This window comes from Rhinopithecus bieti, unplaced genomic scaffold (genome assembly GCF_001698545.2).
Source record: "Rhinopithecus bieti isolate Rb0 unplaced genomic scaffold, ASM169854v2 scaffold_23096, whole genome shotgun sequence".
In the NCBI taxonomy this organism is placed as follows: domain Eukaryota; kingdom Metazoa; phylum Chordata; class Mammalia; order Primates; family Cercopithecidae; genus Rhinopithecus; species Rhinopithecus bieti.
The window spans coordinates 986,194-1,004,348 of NW_016810891.1; the positions used below are offsets into that span (position 1 = coordinate 986,194).

Genomic DNA, 18,155 nt, shown 5'->3' on the forward strand with positions numbered 1-18,155 from the left:
AATTTGGTTACTCTACATACCTCTTATAAGTGGAATTAGAATCATGCAGTAGATGGATTTTGTGACTAGCAATAGATGGTTTTTAAAGTGCTATCCTAGTGCTTTAAAATAGAGCACACGATCTACTAAAATTGATAGACAAATGAAAAACATCTTTAAAATAAGATGTAGTGACAATGATTCTTGCCTACCCAGAATCCATTTCTCTCTTCTGTTTTTCAAAAGGGACCCCAAATGTAATTCAAATACTCTTTCCATTGTCAACTCCAGAGTAAATACAAACCAATAATGAAATTCCTATTTCCAACGATTGACTCAGGAACCCAGGCGTAAGCCAGTTATCACATGATATTGTCCTGTTAATCTTTATTGGCATTGAGAAGTGAGCATGTGGACTGAGTCTGCTAAACAGACTATAAGGAAGAATTTATAATCCATGGATTAAAGATAGATTTTTTTTCTCTCTCCTATGAGAGTTAACGAATAAAGCAAACTACCTAATTGCTACTGGAAATCATGATAAAACTGATCAAGACGGCCTTAGTGTTCCCTTCAGCTCGACCTAACTTTAGACATGCTCCTGCTCTAAGCCCTGATCTCCATGCTCTAGGCCCTGACCTCCCTTTTCTCAGAACACTTATTTTAGAAAACTTGTCATTATAAATCCTTTCTCAGCCCTTTTGAGACGTAAACCTTTTTAAAAGACTTTTGCCAGTTTTGCTACCAGGACTGTCTTTCTACAGGACTATGAATCATCTCTTGGAAATATAGTCAACAAGGGAGATTGTGTCCCTCTCTCCCAATATGCATGGGAGAGGAGGAGGCTAACTCCTGTTGTTCTCTTGCTCTGAGTTGCAAAACTATCTTCTTTCATGAAGATACAGGAAACTTTGTTTTACTTTGGACAAAGTCAGTTAGCAAACACAGATGACCTGTGATATACCTTATCCTAGTTCTTGAAAATCCTCCTCCCTTGTGTTTTACCACAGTTAAGTTTGAATTCAGATCTGATCTCTCTTTCCTACTGCAATAGCTTTAAATAAAGTCTTTCTTGCCTGCTTGACTTGGTCTAGTGTAGGCTTTTGCTTTGACATAACCAGGAGGACCATCAGAATGGAGTTAAAAATGCTGATGTAAGGGGAAGAATACAGATAAGAAAATCACAGAGAAGTTGAACTAGAGGCCCCAATCATGTCACGTCTAGAATCCACCTTATCGCTAGGCTTTCTATTATTTGGGATAAGTGTTATAAATGTTTAAGTCAGATTTATTGAAGGTTTTGTTAGGGACACAACATATTAATTCATGATAATCTTATATTTTAAGATTATAAGTACTAAATTACCATTGACCCGTGATACACAATGACTATAACTAGAAGTTGAAGTAATTTTTACTTCTTAAATATTAAATTTAAATTGGCTAAAAATTAAATCTCTACTTGGCCAGGCACGGTGGTCTATAATTCCAGCACTTTGGGAGGCTGAGGTGGGTGGATTATGAGGTCAGGAGATCGAGACCATCCTGACTAACATAGTGAAACCCCAGCTCTACCACAAATACAAAGAATTAACTGGCCATGGTGGTGAACACCTGTAGTCCCAGCTACTCCAGAGGCTGAGGCAGGAGAATGACATGAACCGAGGAGGTGGACCTTGGAGTGAGCCAAGATCTCACCCCTGCACTCCAGCCTGGGTGACAGAGCAAGACTCCATGCAAAAAAAAAAAAAAAAAAAAAAAAAAAAAAAAAAAAAAAATAAAATCTTTAAAAAAAAAAAAAAAAAAAAAAAAAAATTAAATCTCTGTAAGTTACAGGAAAAAAAACATTAACACTTTAATTGTTTTCATAGTAAAAGTAGCAAATATGAGTCTTTACATTTATCCAAGACGAAGGGATGTAAGTTAATAAAGTTCAAATACCTTGATTTTATTGTGCTTAGTGTGTTTAGGACAATGTGAAAAGCTTGTGATCATTGAACAAATGAAAATTGATTGAATAACCATTGCTATGCTGAATCCACATAATATATAATAATTTTACCTAAGCCATATTTAAATTAAACAAACCATTCAAAACTAAAATGTATCTTTGTAAGATATTATATCTCTACTTTTAGAGGACTATCAGCCCCATTCTACATGTATTTAATGGATATGTTTCTGTCTGCTTCACAAAAAGAAAAAAATTACAAATTAGAAGTCATAATGGAATCCACACTCATTTACTGCTATTTTTTTCTTCAACAAAAAGGAATCAAGAAATAATACAAAATCACACAGACAAGCACATGAAATGAACTAGTGCCTATGCACAGTATTTATGCAAATCTGTCAGCTTCAGAGGGATCAATAATAAACTGTTAAATTGCTACATCCTCAATTGCAAGAAAATCAGCAGTAAACTTGGCAATGAAGAGACAGAAAACTCTCTGAATATATATGCCTCTTCTTTTGCCGTTAACATGGTGACGTTTCTGCCTGCAGCTCGTGGGCCCTCTGTAGTCAACTGGAGGAAACAAAACAATATCATAGATTCCTGCTCCAGTGTTCTGAGAAGTATCTGGCAAGGCCTAACTATTTTCTCTCAGGTATTATGCTCCATTGCAAGTGATAGAATCTTTCTTGAGAGAATCTAACTTCGGTAAGGAGAAAAAAAAAAGTCACCTCAACTTCAGCTCTTGAACCATAACTCAGAGTCAGCAAGAGCTTATTTTCACAACTTTTAAATATTCATGAATCCCCAATAGTTGCAGGCAATGGGAAAACTAAGCTGGCCAAGAGAGGAATGCTGTTCTTGTGTTAATGTGATAAGAAATGATATGAAAGTCTTATGGTATTAAACATTTCAGCTGTGTCATATTAGCACCATACCACAGACCTTACTTTTCCTCAGCTCAATACAGAAATCACTATTATGTTAAGACTTTTCTCCTAAGGAATAATTGATAAAGGAACTAATGGGATAGGAGATCTAAAATGCATTGTGATTTCCACTTTTTTATTTAAAAAGCAATGTATCTTTAAAACTCTTTACCAAATCAGCATATGTCTGAAAACAGTTGGTTTACAATGTCTTCTGGAAATACACTAAAGTAATTTTGTGGAAAATTTGTATTGCTTCTTATTCTTCCACAAATGATTACCTCATAAACCAAAAAGTATCTGAGACAAATCTCAATGAATTTAGAATTTTATTTGCCGAGGATGAGGACGCATACTCAGGAGACAGGTCTGTACCTTTCTGCAAAGATGATTTTGTGGGCTTCCGTATTTAGAGGGAAATGGCAGATATTGGGGAAAGAGGAAGAAATTTTACAAAGGTGTGGGTAGATAAGAGGCAAGCCATTGGTTGCATTATTTTGAGTCCCATGTGAGAGTAGAATAGAGGAATAGTCACTAGCTCATTCATCTAGCTCAGTGAATCTGCATTTTTACGAAAGATAAAATAAACATAAGGCAGAAGAAGCAATTAGATATACATCTGTCTCAGGTGAGCAGAGGGATGACTTCAGTTCTCTCCTTTGCCCCATACCTGTGAAGAAAAGCTATCAGTTTACATCGTCAGGGTGAAATTCAACAGACTGTGTTGGCGTAAATATCTTGGGACCCACAAGGAATTTGCTAGTGCATGAATTGTGAGGGAGGCAGGTTTGCATGATGCTGTTCCCATATCGAATTCTACCTTTGCCTTAGAGAGTTTGAGGTCCCGACGTTTATTTTGCTTTCACAATGTAAATTAGAAATGTGGGTATATGCACATATGGATGCATTTGTTGTGTGTGTGTGTGTGTGTGTGTGTGTGTGTGTGTGTGTGTGTGTATGTATATGAATATTACTGTGTATATGTGTAAAGGTGTGTACAGACTGTGAGTATGGAGATATAAGTACGTGTGCTTATACAACAGGCAGTAATCATAGAATTAGATCTGGAATGATCTGTAAAATCATCTAAGATGTTGATCTTCAAGTCTTCTGAATTAGTTGAGAAGAAATACATATTTCAATGTATTTATTGTAGAATACCTATTCTGTTCTTTTAAAAAATGGACAAATTTTAAAGTAAAATTATTAAATTGATATTTAATATCTATACGTGAAATTGCCTAAAGTGTTTCATCTATAAAACACTTCAGCTACCTCATTTAAACATACAGAATAAAAGTAATTCGTCTATTTACTTATTTCAGTTTCGAAGAAAATAAATTATGTTTACTCAGAATTTACAGAAGTAAGTGAAATTTTAGATAATGTCTTCTTTATGAAGAAGACATTATCAAAGAAAGACATTGACTTCATTTAATTGCTTAATGACTGCCTTAGTAAAGATTATAGAAGTTAGTGGTGTCCATTAGGTTTTGTGTGCTTCCTGGCTAGATTTAGGGCATATATTGACATCATTTTTGTGTTTTTTTAGTTTAAATCTTGCAACCTTGCTAGTAGCAGACATAGCAGGCACAGGAAATGTTTAATGCATCAATCAGTGGCTGATCATCAAAAACTGAACTGAATGATAGTCTCCTGAAACTGAAACCTAAATAAGTTTAAACTTTACCCAGTTTTCCCGGAAATGTTTATACACATAGATTGGTAAGGTGTTTAGTAGATTTTAAAATAAAATAATTCTGAGTTTAATGTTGGGTTTTAAAGGATAAATATTTGATTTTAAAAGGTGAAATATTAAAATAATTTACACTCACTTTCCTATCTTCTGCAGAAGGAAATCTTAGGTTTATAAATTATTGAAACATAAAAGTAGATGATTTTATAGTGTTTAATACTTTGCATTTATTAAATAAACTTCATTTAATATGGTTTACATTGCATATTTTCATTATTTCCTATATGAAAATATTTATTTTATTTTAGTCTAAATGAACTTCTCACTTAGGCAGTGAGTAACAAAAATAGCAAGACCACTGTAAAGGAAATAACTTGCCTTGCTGGTTTGGAAGAAAGGAAAGAAGGAAGAAAAAAATGAAGGAAGGATGTAAGAAAGGAAGGAAGTGAGAGAGAAAGAAGAAAAGAGAATGAGAAAGAAGAGAGAGGGAGGCAGAGAAGGAAGGAGAAAGAGAGAAAAAGGGAGAGAAAGTGGGAAGGAGGAAAAAGCTCTGACATTTATATTTATATTATATTTATATCTATTTCTGCATATATATTATAAATAATTATATATATACATAATTAGGCCATAAACATCTGAAATCACCTAGGCAAAAGACTGAAAGTTTTCCTCCCTATCCAATTTCACCCACCCTTAGGATGTGTAAAGGTTTTCTTGTGTTGTTTTGTGTGTTTTTTTCCTCCAAACATTTGGAGACTAGTGTTGGGTTAAGAACAAAGAAAAAGATGACAAGTATCAAATTCAAAAACAACCTGTTTTAGTCAGTCGAAACTAGTCTGAACAACAGCAAAGGATTTCAGGAATTCTCTAATCCAACTGCCCTATTATCCAAATGAATAAACTAAACCCTGGGACACCAAATGACTTGCCCATAGTCGCATCATGAGTCAGCAGCAGAGAGAGTGGACCTGGTTTCAGATATTCTGAAAGTTAACCTGATCTTTTATATCAAGATCTCCAGTACCTGTTATTAAAAGGGTTGAAAAGAAGGGGAAAGAAACAAATTATCATGGGAATTATGCAAATTCAATGATTTTAAAGGATTTCAATTTTATTTTATCAGGCCTCCTCGAAGGTATTGTTCTATCAACTTTTTCATCTTTAGTTTTTTTCTCGCTCTAGTCTGTAAACATTTTCCTTCTTTAACTTTCATCATCCCATTCAACTGCATCCCTAATGCAATTCTTTTCATTGTCAAACATTTTTTTAAAAATCTACATTCATTGTTTCATTAGCAGATAACTCATCTATTCATCAGCATATTGCAATCTGGTTTCTATTAGTCTCACTCTTCAAAAGTAGAACTCAGCAAAATCACGTATTGAGAGATAGCAAATATTATTTTTATTGGAACTTGTATTATGCACTACTCATAGTCACAAGATATTTTGTGTATATTACTTAATTTATTCACCTAAAATAATTCAAGCACTATGTTCATTTTATCAAAGGAAAAACTGATGTTGAAATATTAAGTAGTATATTCATTATTGTTCACAGTTTGTGTAATTATATAGATCATTGCTGGGTATCATTATTGTTTATAAATTTATTTGTAACCTTCTTTCCTTCACATTACATTTTATAAAATACTTTTTCATAAATTCCCCAAGACTCAATGGATTCCTTATTCTAATATACCAAATGTATTGTTACTAGCTGCTAAATCTAATAATCTCTTTTTCAATGATAATGTCCAAAGTCAAAAGTAGTCAAATAAAAATCAATTAGAAATCATCAACTCTTTTCCTGTTCTGGTAGAGAGTGGAATTTAAGAGTGTGAGCTGCAGTCCGACATACCGGAGTTTGAACTTCATCTCTAGTACTTAAGGGACATGTGCAGCAGGAAGCAAATTTAGCTGTTCTCTGCTTTATTTACCTCATTTGTAAATTTGGAACATGACATCACTTCAAAAGATTATTGGGAACTTGACACGAGATAAAGTATGTAAAGAACTCAGTACAGTGTCTAACATATAAGAACTGTTAATTTATACTTTACTCCCTCTACTGAAATGTTTACTTTGTTTGTCTTCTCTAGTTTGGTTTTAAAATTCTAACTCTCTGATTACTCTTTCTCAGCCTCTTAGCCCTTTGTGGCTGATTCTTCTTTGTTATTATAATCCATATTTTGCCTTTGACTTTTCCTTCATCCTTCTCGCCGTTTTTCTTAGATGATTTTTACTAAGTCCATGGTTTCACCTGCCACTTCTGTGTGTATAGAATTATCACATCTGTAATTATGACCTCTCTCCTGGGTATTTTACAATTATTTTCAAAAAAGCCCTTTTACAATTATTTCTCAAATAACACATGAAATTCAACAAGAAATACATGCCTTGTCACCTTTCCTCCATTAAAAAATATTCTCCCAATTTTCAAAAAATAGACAAAATAGGAACCATAGTCATCCAGGAATTTTCCAGTTCCTTACCTACTATCATCCAAACATACCAAGGGGAAACACACTCCTGACAACTTGGTTTTCTTCTCTGTTGTTATCTTGTTCCTATCAGTTCAGAATCCAATATTACTCTATGGAGCATGACAGTAGCTTACTACAGACTCAAAAAAAAAAATAGAAATCTGTGATCAGGTAGAGGTACATTTCAATATGAAATTAATATTTTAGATCTATTTTTAGCTATTGTGATACATTAATTGTTGACTTATAAGTAGAAAGGCTTTCTACTGTAGTACATTGTTTTGCCACAATATTTTACTAATTATTTCTCTGAAGAAATACAGTAGTAGCAGATACTGGAATAATATCAAGATCGCAGAGCTCTAAATCTCTTAAAAAATGCTTTGTTACAAAAAAATGTACAACATTGTAATTATAATGTATTCTTGTAATAAAAGGCTATTGTATGTAATTGTCCAAGTGTCATAGTCTTATAGATCCACAAGAAAAAAGTATTTCTTTTTTGAGGTGACTAAATGATATTGTAACCTGTGGAATAACAGTGAGAAGCAAATTAAGCTTTCTAAAGTCACAACTAAATTTGTCATAATATCGAATTAATAAATGCTTTTGTTACCTTATTTTTGCATTGCTTCAATTCTGTTGTTGCTTATTCAGTAAACTTCAAAGCATGTGTAACATATATCTTCATATTTAGTTATAAAAACATCAAAATATCTTAAATTGAAAATTTATCAGAATGGTAATTCAATAAGAGATTAAAGGTAATATGTTATTACATATTTCAACATTTTGCTGATAGTGTAATAATTGTTGAAATGAGCTAAAATTTAATCCAAATCAAAAGACAGACACCAATACCTAAGCACAAAACACAAGACCTTCAGTGTCTTGATTTCTTTACTTCACTGCTGCATCTACTATTTCTAGCAGGTCCATAGAAGTTTGTAAACCCACATATACCTAAAATTTCTTTGGCAATAAAATGTTTTTCTTTCCAGAAAGCACCCTTCGAAATGATTTTAACACACCAGAGAGCACTTCTATCCATTCCCAGAAGAAATTCAACATCTTCTTCAAGACTTTATAATCCTCATATTATTTGCTATTGAGCAGACAGTAATAAGAAGCTATTCTGAAATGTAATGCGTGCTTCAGTTTTTTTTTTGTTTGTTTGTTTGTTTGCTTTTCCTCACTAGGCTAAAGCTATAAATAGAAAGCTCAAAATTTTACATTTATATCTTGTTCAGAGCAGATGTACATTTTAATGCAGACAACCTGAAATTCATCTGCTATTTATTTGAGACCCTATACAAAGAGTTCTTTAATGTTTAGAGTTACTAAAATATGAAGCTTGCTTGGCAGACTGAGGAAATAGAATTTTTATCATCTCAGAATATGGGTAAAACATCCAAAATACTTTGTCCTTTTTTTGGCTAGCAGCCTTGTAAGGTAACAGATGTAGTATGATATTTAAAAATCTGAAGAGAATGAGCAATTAAAATGATTATTTTAAAAACAGCACTGTCAGTACTGTTTGTTGTTAATACGTCTATATGTTTGTGTAAATACATATATAAAATGATATATGTGTAATACATATCATAAAATACATGCATATGCAATTTATAATTTGTGTGTATATATTGGTACACAAATATATATTTACTGAGAACATGCTCAATAGCTGCACTCACTTATGGATGTGTATTAGAAAAGAGTGAAACTGTTTCTCAAGAAGCCTTGTGTTTATTGGATTTTAACGCAATAGATATTTGGAATAAATGATTCTAAAATAAAATCATAAGCTTAGAATTTGAAACAAGAAATGGAGGCCATAAAATGACATCAGATGTTTTCTAAATGAATATTAATGATAAAAAGATGGTTTGCAATGCTGGCTCTGCAGTCGGTTTATCTGGATTTAAATCTCAGTTCCACCATTTACCAGCTGTTGGGTTTTGGATGAGCTACTTAAACTTTCTTCTAAAATTATTCTAAGTGTTCAGAATCTAATTCGGTATTTCTTTGTGGGTGTAAGAGAGGTCTACATGTTTTAATATCTTACAGACAGTAGGAATGGGAGGGATGTGATGAGTTCTGGCCAGTAAGCTGTGAGTGGAAGCAATGTGTGCCCAGTTTGGGTACGCCATTTCATAGCTGCTATGAGCTCTCCATGTTTACTCCTTCCTTCCACAGTGACACTGAAAGCTAAGAATTGGATAAGAGGAGTCACAAGCAATGGTCTTTCTTAATTTATGAAGAAAAGGGGTGTATATGGCTTATTGTTCTGCAGGCCGTATAAAAAGCATGACACCAGCATCCAATTCGTGAGGGTTTCAGGTTACTTCCACTCCCGGTGGAAGGTGAAGGGGTGCCAGAACATGCGGAGATTACGTGGTGAAGGAGATCAGCCTGATTCTTGAGTGAAAATATATGGAGAATAACAATAAACATCTAATATGAGTAAGAAATAAATCTTGATTGTGTTAAACTGCTGAGAGTTTGGAATTAATTTATAACTTTGCCTAATGTACTCACTGTGTACTATAGTTTGGGTGTTGGTAGCCCAAATTGCCTGTTGAAATTTGATCCCCATGTTGGAGGTGGAGCCTAAGGGGAGATTTCTAGGTCCTAAGGGAAGTTTCCTCATGAATGACTTCTCAGGGTAATGAGTTAGTTCTTGCTCTTGCTCACAAGAGTTAATTGCTAAAAAGAGCTTGCTACCTCTTCCTTTCTCTTGCTTCTTCTCTTGCCATGTGATCGCTGCACACACTGGCTCCCCTTCACCTTCCACCATAGATGGAAGCAGCCTGAAGCCTTCACTAGAAGCTGAGGCTGGTGCCACGCTTCTTGTACAATCTGCAGAAACATAGGCCAAATATACCTCTTTTCTTTATAAGTTACCCAGTCTCGGATATTCCTTTAAGATAATAAAAATAATATAAGATCTGTGCCTTGATTTTCCCATCTATAACTGGGATAATAACAGTACCTAGTTAGTTGGATGGTTGTCAGCAAAATTTTATTGAACTGAGGGATTAACATAGCTTTGTAATTCCTATTAATAAAAGTAGTTTATATATCTTTTACTTAATTGATTTTAAATTCTAAAACATTTCATGTGTCATAAAGTCCAACAATATACACTGAGTTCACACTTTCTGCAATGCCTACCATCTCAAGTTAAAAAAAAAAAAAGTTTCAAATATTGCCTTAATATAAAATGGCTCGAATAAGACATATAATATTTTTGTCATATAAAATATTGTATATTGACAGCAATATCCCAGTGGCTGATTTATTGATAGTGTCTTTCACCTTTAGAATCTTTTTTTTTTTTTCTATTATATATAAGGAAATACAAACTAGGTAACAGGAAGAAATGAGAAAAGGTAGAGAGAGACAATAGTGAAGATTGGTCGACATTGGAGTACAAAAGATTACTGCAGGATTCTTCTATGAGGCTGATTACAGCAGCTTTATCTTATCAAGCTTTGGCATTGAAGACCATGTGAATTCATCTACAACCCTGGTAGTGAAATAAGAACTTTTTTTGTTTCTGAAATTTTAAGCTCTTTACGGACACACTTTTTACTTAATCTGCATGACATCAGAGAAAGGTATTATTTTCTATACTTTACAGATAATGAAAATATACCACAAACCACAGGAAGAATAGAGAGTCACTGTTTATCCAAAGGCATTGACTCCATGGGGAAAACAACTCTGAGGTCTTCGTTTCCATTCAGTTGTTCATTTATTGCTAACTCTCACATTGTAAGCAAGAGACAAATATGAAAAGAACAGTTTTTCAAGGCAGACAAAAGAAAACATTTTCTCTGGAGGAGACAAAGAATTTTTGGCGATTATTTTCAGTTGTGTGCTTAGAATTTAGAACAGATTTGACCAAAGAAGAAGAAAAAGTGGATAGCAGAATCGTCGTATGCCTAACGAGTCTCTGGATGTTAATGGAGTGAATCCATTCAGCAGAAGAAAAGATAGATGAGAATACAATTTTTCTGGATATTAATTGGAGAAAAACATTTTTCATGTTCTTTCAATAAACAAAGTTAATCACATTACATTTTACCTCTGGTAAAAGAATATTAATTAAATTGATTATGCTCACATTAGAGAACAATATAACATATCATAGTCAAATAACATTTATGTTTATATTCATTATTACAAGCATTAAAAGGAAATAAATAGTGTTGTGGCAAATACTACTTAAACAGGCAGAGTCTCCTATATCTGGAAATTTATCATCTATACTGCTAGAGAGAGTTAAGGATATTTTAATAGTATTTAATTAACTAAAATTTAAGAGATTATTGCTTTCAGCCATTTAAAAATTACTAAACATTGACTACATGCTTGGTCTGTGTTTACCATTATCCATTAAGAGCTTGTTATTTAATTGGGGAAATCCAAGTCAAGATACAGTGAATATCCAAGAAACTTATCAAACATTTGAATAAAATAATGGCACCCATATTTTATGGTGTATTTATAGTATTCATAAAACAATAAGAAAACTATTAATATCCACCTCTAAAACATGGAAGAAATTTCCCATTTTCAAAATTATTAATATTCCCATCAAATAAATGCTATTTGGAACTATCTTGTTGGAAATAAATAAAATACCCTTTATCCAATAATGATATCATTGAAGAAATGAGTATCCTCATATACTTACAGTGCTATTATAAATAACTAGAATTTCTGGAGGTATTGTTTTACATATACTAGAAAGTCTTAAAATTTTACATTCCAGTTAAAACATATATTCAATATCTAGTAATTCATGCTAAATTATCATAAATATTTCCAAAGATGTGGATAAAATAAGCCTCACTGAAAATATATTTATATAAAATATTGAAACAAGTAAAATGTTCATATCCACATTACAAACTGATACGAGGAAATTCTGTTCTGTCCAAAAATGATACAGAACAATATGTAAAGACATGCAAAATGATTACAACTTAAAACATAAATAAGATGATTTTAAAATCTCTAAATTCAGTAAAACCCAGAGAAATCAAACTCAGTGTGGATAAAGGCACCAAAAAAATAGAATGAATAAAGTCACATACACTAGACTATGAAGAAAATCATGTTTTGGAAAAGCTATCCACACAATACAAGAATTTTAATTGAAGAAAATTCACTGGAAAAGGTACAGAAATCGCAACAATTATATAGTGTACATGAAATAAAAAGAACCATGGTTTACTTTGAATGAAAATGAATGATTGGAAGGAGAAGAAAAGGGGAGACTATAATTAAGATTATTACAGCTAGCATTTATTGAACCTTACTCTGCAGCAAGAATTGTGGTAAACACTTTAAATATACTTACTTATGTAAATACCTACCACTATTCATTGAGGTAGGTAAGTACTTCTAATCCTGTTTAACAGGACAAAGTGCAGGGAAATGGTTGACTGAGAGTTCTGGAGGCAACTTGCCTTCTTTCCCATCTCAGCTCCTTTACTATTGGCTGTGAAAGCTTATCAAGTTACATAGCTGCTGTATGACTCATATTAAAATAAAGACAATAACAGTACCTAGCTCAACAACTGCTATAAAAATTAAATAACTTAACACATATAATGTTATGATACTCTCTAGCAAATGGTAAATGCTATAAAATTTTAATTTTTAAAAAAATTTTTGTATATAATTATTACAGGTACATAATAGTTGCATATATTTATGCAGTATATGTGATGTTTTTATACAGGCATGTAATGTGTAACAATCAAAACAGGGTAATTGGGATATAAATTGATTCTTAAAAATTCTAAGTAATGCTCAAGGTAACACTATTAGTAAATAAATTGCAGAATGGGGACTTGAAGCCAGATCTGTGTGATCACAAAGCCTGGGTTCATAAGTACCATGCTGTCTCCTTGGTTCATACCCACAGGCTACAGTGAAATGCCTTCTCATACCTTGGAAATAAGGGAAAATGTCTTTTCCTCTGATTTGATACACAATCAGAACAGAAGCAGGAAAGAGCTCTTTGAAGAAGAGAATGGTTTTGAGACCTCAGGCTTCCCACACCCTGAGAAAGGTTCTGTGTTTGTAAAGAAATCATGTGTTAATCAGCAGAGACTTACCAGCTTTTGAAACCAAAAGAAGAGCATCCCAGAGAAAGTATGCATGGAAGCACCGAGAAGCACAGAGGGAATCAAAGCCAAATGGCTGTAAGTATCCCATCTCCATTGGCTGAATCCTTCGAGGCTTCAGCCTGCTGTGAAGAAACATTTCATTCATTCTACAGTTTGATTCACCTGGTTCTTCTTTGGCTTCTCACTATGATCTATCTTCAGAAAAAAGTGCAGTGACCATGCCACATGAATATGGAAGTCTTTGTAACACATTTTCACTGTATTTTCATGCTCATTGATTTTCTGAACCAATCTTGGTAATATGAATAATTTAAGTTGACTGCATATTTTATTGTTTAAACCACAGTACTTTAAGAGTAAAAAAGAGCCCAATCAATGCCATGAGAAAACAGGCTGAAAACAAACTCTCATGGGAAATTTGGGGCTTATTGTCAGGCTAGGTCAATATGACTTAATGCCTGAGATTTTAAAATATTCTCTCTATCCTCACTCCTTTCCCAAATTCAATTTTTCAAAATATAGACTGTATAGCCTAATACACTCAGGGTAATTGTTCTTGAATTAAGGTAATGCTTGATATGATTTGAATGATGGCTGTGTGATCCTGGATAAGGTACATAATGCTTGAAGCTATAATTTCCCCAGTTTTCAATTACAAATAATGATACCTATCTGTAAGAATTTATATACAACACACACACACATATTTACATACGTATACATACACATACACATAAATATGTTAGTCCAGTGAATACTCAAAAACTGGTAGCTGTTATTATATCTCATAACTTTAATGCAACTCTCTGAGGCCACTTGTGATTCAGGCAGTTGACTTTTCTCAGGCAACAGTGCACCGTTCCACTATGTGCTTTTTTCAAACTTCTACATCTGCTATGTTCTAAGAACAGTCAGTCCTTTATGTATTAATATGGTGAGAACAAAGCCATGTACCTCAGTTCTGCCTTCCACCAACAGTTGGCAATAGTAGTTGGTTTCATAATAATTTGGATGTATAACTAAATATACTTGTGAACTACCTTTAAGTAGATAAAAAGTTTGTAAGTATGGATGTTTCTGTTTTACGCTAGAAGCATTGTCATATGCAGATTGTCTGACTGGAAACAGGCTGTTTGTGGAAGAGGGAATAAAAATCCTCAAGTATGAGATTTCACCTAGGGAAAAATAACTTTTCAACTGTAGATGATGTTTCCTAATTATAGGAAATTTTGAGGATGCATAAAATTTGAAGGCATTGGGAGTGCAATTAGAAGGCCTAAATACAGAAGTGGATGACTAGAATTCCAATAAAAGGACTCCCCAGTGAGTGATTATAGAAAAAACCAGAAATGACCTTTGGAGAAACCTATAGTTAAAAAGTGATAAAAGGAGCAAGAAAATCCAGCAAAGACAAAAATAGGACAGAGATGTAAGGTACAAAACACTATTAAGTGTAGTGTCACTGAAGTCAGGGAAAGTGGACAATGAATGTGCAAAGGACTTGTAAGAAAAGCAGTAACAAGAAGAGTGTGGCACCTTCTCTGTTGTTACGACCCTTTTTTAGTGTCTGGTAACTTCTGAGAAATGTGGCATTCATTTGCCAAAATCTATTGGAGGGAAAATATAACATTGAGTCAAGATTTCTACTATTTTGTGATGTATGGTTTTAATTGATAAGTGAAAACCTGTCTTTTTTTGCTGAAAAGCTCACTGATACTTTGATTATGATATTAAGGAGGTTTATTGTAGACTGTGCGTAATACCTCAGAGAGCCTGTGGCAGTGATGCAGATTTGAAGGATCCATGGCTAGCCTAATTGAGGTTTTCTTAAATATTGTATGGCTGTGTGGAGATGGCATCTTGAATCAACCAGGATCCAGAAATCCTACAGAAATGCTTAGTCACACTCACAGCTAGTAAGGATACTTGAGGTCTCTCAGCTTTAGGACTGGTGTATATTATGTGCAAAATGCCTTTTGTAATCATTGCTGAATAGTTTAACAAGCTCTGGCAGGACTCTAATAAATGTGGATTTTTTTTGGAGAGGTATTGAAATACAAAGTGGCAGTAATTGTGCTTTTTTTTTTTTTTTTTGTGTTGTTTTTTAAGAAAGCACAACATGTATATCCATATTTAGAATAAGAATAGTTACTCCTATATAGAATATATGCCATGTTGGCCAGGAGTATATGCCATGCTTATGGCACATTTTGAAAAGTTTTAATTCTTTTTATTTAAAGAAAAATACCATAAAAGATATTGTTTTCCATGGAAATCTGCCAATTTCTTTTTCTCTTCTAGCTGTTTTTGTCCTTTGCCTATGTGACTGTTAAATTGCACAAAATCTAAATTCTTATCTACATTTGTTTGACATTTTGAATTCTAAAATAACATATGAATATTTAAAACAAGTTTTAATAAAATTTTATCATTAGAAACCAATTATTATTCATATTTCATTTAAATCTAGTTAATGCAGAATGTATTCATAAAGAGAAGCAATCCACAAAAAAACTGCTATTACTGTATTCTAAATAAACTTGATATCAACTGGACCAAATTTTAATATTATCTACAATTAAGAAATGGTGAGCCTTTAGGATATTTACAATTTCATTATCAAGAAGCGAATTCTTTTCTCCAAGTAAATGTTTTATTGCCATATAATTCTAAATTGCTTATACAAATTCTGTTACAAAACCCACATTCTTTTCTTGATAATTCAAATAATTTGGAAAAAACAGAGTACTCACTGTTTCAGAAATATTGCTTATGTACATTTTTATTGAAGTTTATAATTGTTTAATTTCTCCGGATGTTTAGTAGTTTTGAAATGGTTCTGTTACTATCAGATTATATGCATTATTTATAATGTGTACATATTCATTATTCAACATATGTTCTTGCTTCAGTTAATGTTAGAATATCCCCTATATTTGTTTTTAAAAGGCTCACCAGCATTATAATAAACTAACTCAGATTTTCCTTGTTCCTCCTAACTTAGCCACTTCCAAAGCTGTGTGACCACAAGCAACCTACTTAACCTCTAAAAGCCTTCTATTCCTCGTCTGTAGAATGTGGTCATCATTAACTTGCAGAGACTTTGTGAATGTTCAATGTAATGTCCGCCATGCACTTGGTGAAAGTTAGGTGCTGAATATTGCTGGCTGTTAGCAGTAAATGAAATTGAGGTCAGCAAACTCTGTTCTCCTTCTAAAAAGATACCAAGAAAGAAGTAGCTAGTAATCGTAGCTTTTCCTATTTTCATCATGGAAATATTGACTACGTACATCATTGACAAAGTCTTTTACTGACCCTATGATACTCACTCAATGCTTTGATATATGCCACACATGCTGAGATTAGAACATTCATGCAGTTTTCTAACAATCGCACTTTAGACTCACAGAGTCAGATAAAAAGAGATTTTATCAAGCCAGTCGAAAAATCTGTTGATCTGTATAAAAACATTACTTGAGCATAAATTTTCACTAAACTTTCCCATATGCAACACTTAAATTTATGAGAATGAAAAATAGGTATCTGAAGAAATAGATGATCGGTCTCCTAAAACAACATTTAAAATTCTTTCTCTCCTTCAATAGATTTGTTTTGGCGCTGACCTAATTTCTATGCTAATTCATAGGGTTTACGATTGCTTTATTCTTTGCACAGCCTGTATTTTTTCCTTCTTTCAAATCTCCCAGGGACTGACTCCAGGAAGTAAGGCACATGCATCATCAATAAACCGCATTTAGTTAACTGTTCTTTATTCGGCAACTCCTGATCCACTTTGTGGATTTTCTATGCCCTTCATTTCTTTCCCTCCTCAATCCCACCACCTTTCTTTTGATGATTTCACTGCTCATTATCACCTCTACCAGAAGTGAGAAGAAAGAATGTGAAATTAAAATAAGTTGAAAATGACTTTTAAAATTCATTTTCAGGATAAGGAGGAAAAGTTGAAAATGTTAGCTAAAATTAGGCCTGGGGTTTTCTAATGACTTCATACAGTTATTTTTATCCCTGTTAAAGTGATGCTAATTGAGTTCTGAAATGAAAGGACCCTTCCACCCTATCTTATTCTTTCCTATTGGAATATATAGGGAAAGAGGAAAAATGTAAAATCTATTTACACAAAGTTTTCTAAAACATAAAGTAGTCACTAGGACAGAATAATGCTTACAAAGGTCCCATTTATGAGTTGCACAGTACAGCAGTAAATGTTTTAGAATACAAGTTTTATAGTGAATTAGCTCATTTGCACCCTCTTCATGCAAGTGTGTAAATGTATGTTTATTTACTAACTGTCCAGCTTTTTTAGCAAGAGGCCTCACTGCTGATTCCCTATTAACGTCACTATTAATTTCTGAATAGTGTAGGGAAATGAAGTAGGAGTTTTTAATTTTGTGTGATATACTTAAAAAGTAATTAGTACTTCAGTAGTTACTTAAAAATATTTGTAAATATTTGCAAATTTGAACAAAGGAATAAAATAAAATAAAGTTTAGAGTAACTCTTAAGATCAAGGCTTTTGATCTTAAACATAGATGGTTTAAAAAATATACTGGTTTTATAAGTTATCCTCTAATATCAGAGTAATCGTGAGGTTAAAATCTAGTACTATTATAAGAAATGGGAGTATTTTCATAATTTGAGTCAGCTATAAGTCATCTTTCTTACTGTCAACTAACATGTAAAATGAGGGTTAACTAGGTGATCCCTAAAATTATCCAAGGCTTTTCAGTACTTTCAAGTATACACACAGCTATGCACACATTATATATTTTACATGTATATATTGGGAGAAGATTTAAGTTAGCCACACAGCTTAGACAAGTTGTGTCCACATGTATGTATCTATTTAGAAAGTAATAATGGACTAAAGAATCCTTTCCTTCAAAAAGGCATCATATAACACATCTATGCCTCCAGTTGTTTTTTTTTTTTTTTTTTTTTA

At 33.0% G+C, this 18,155-nt stretch overlaps 1 long non-coding RNA gene across 1 annotated transcript; it reads left to right on the top strand.

Annotated features, from left to right (window-relative positions):
• The first annotated feature begins 10,067 nt into the window (after positions 1–10,067).
• On the top strand, positions 10,068–13,473 carry LOC108542942 (uncharacterized). The gene is made up of 2 exons (XR_001889409.1): positions 10,068–10,669; positions 13,176–13,473. It is a non-coding gene; the product is annotated as an uncharacterized LOC108542942 (long non-coding RNA).
• The last annotated feature ends 4,682 nt before the right edge of the window (positions 13,474–18,155 follow it).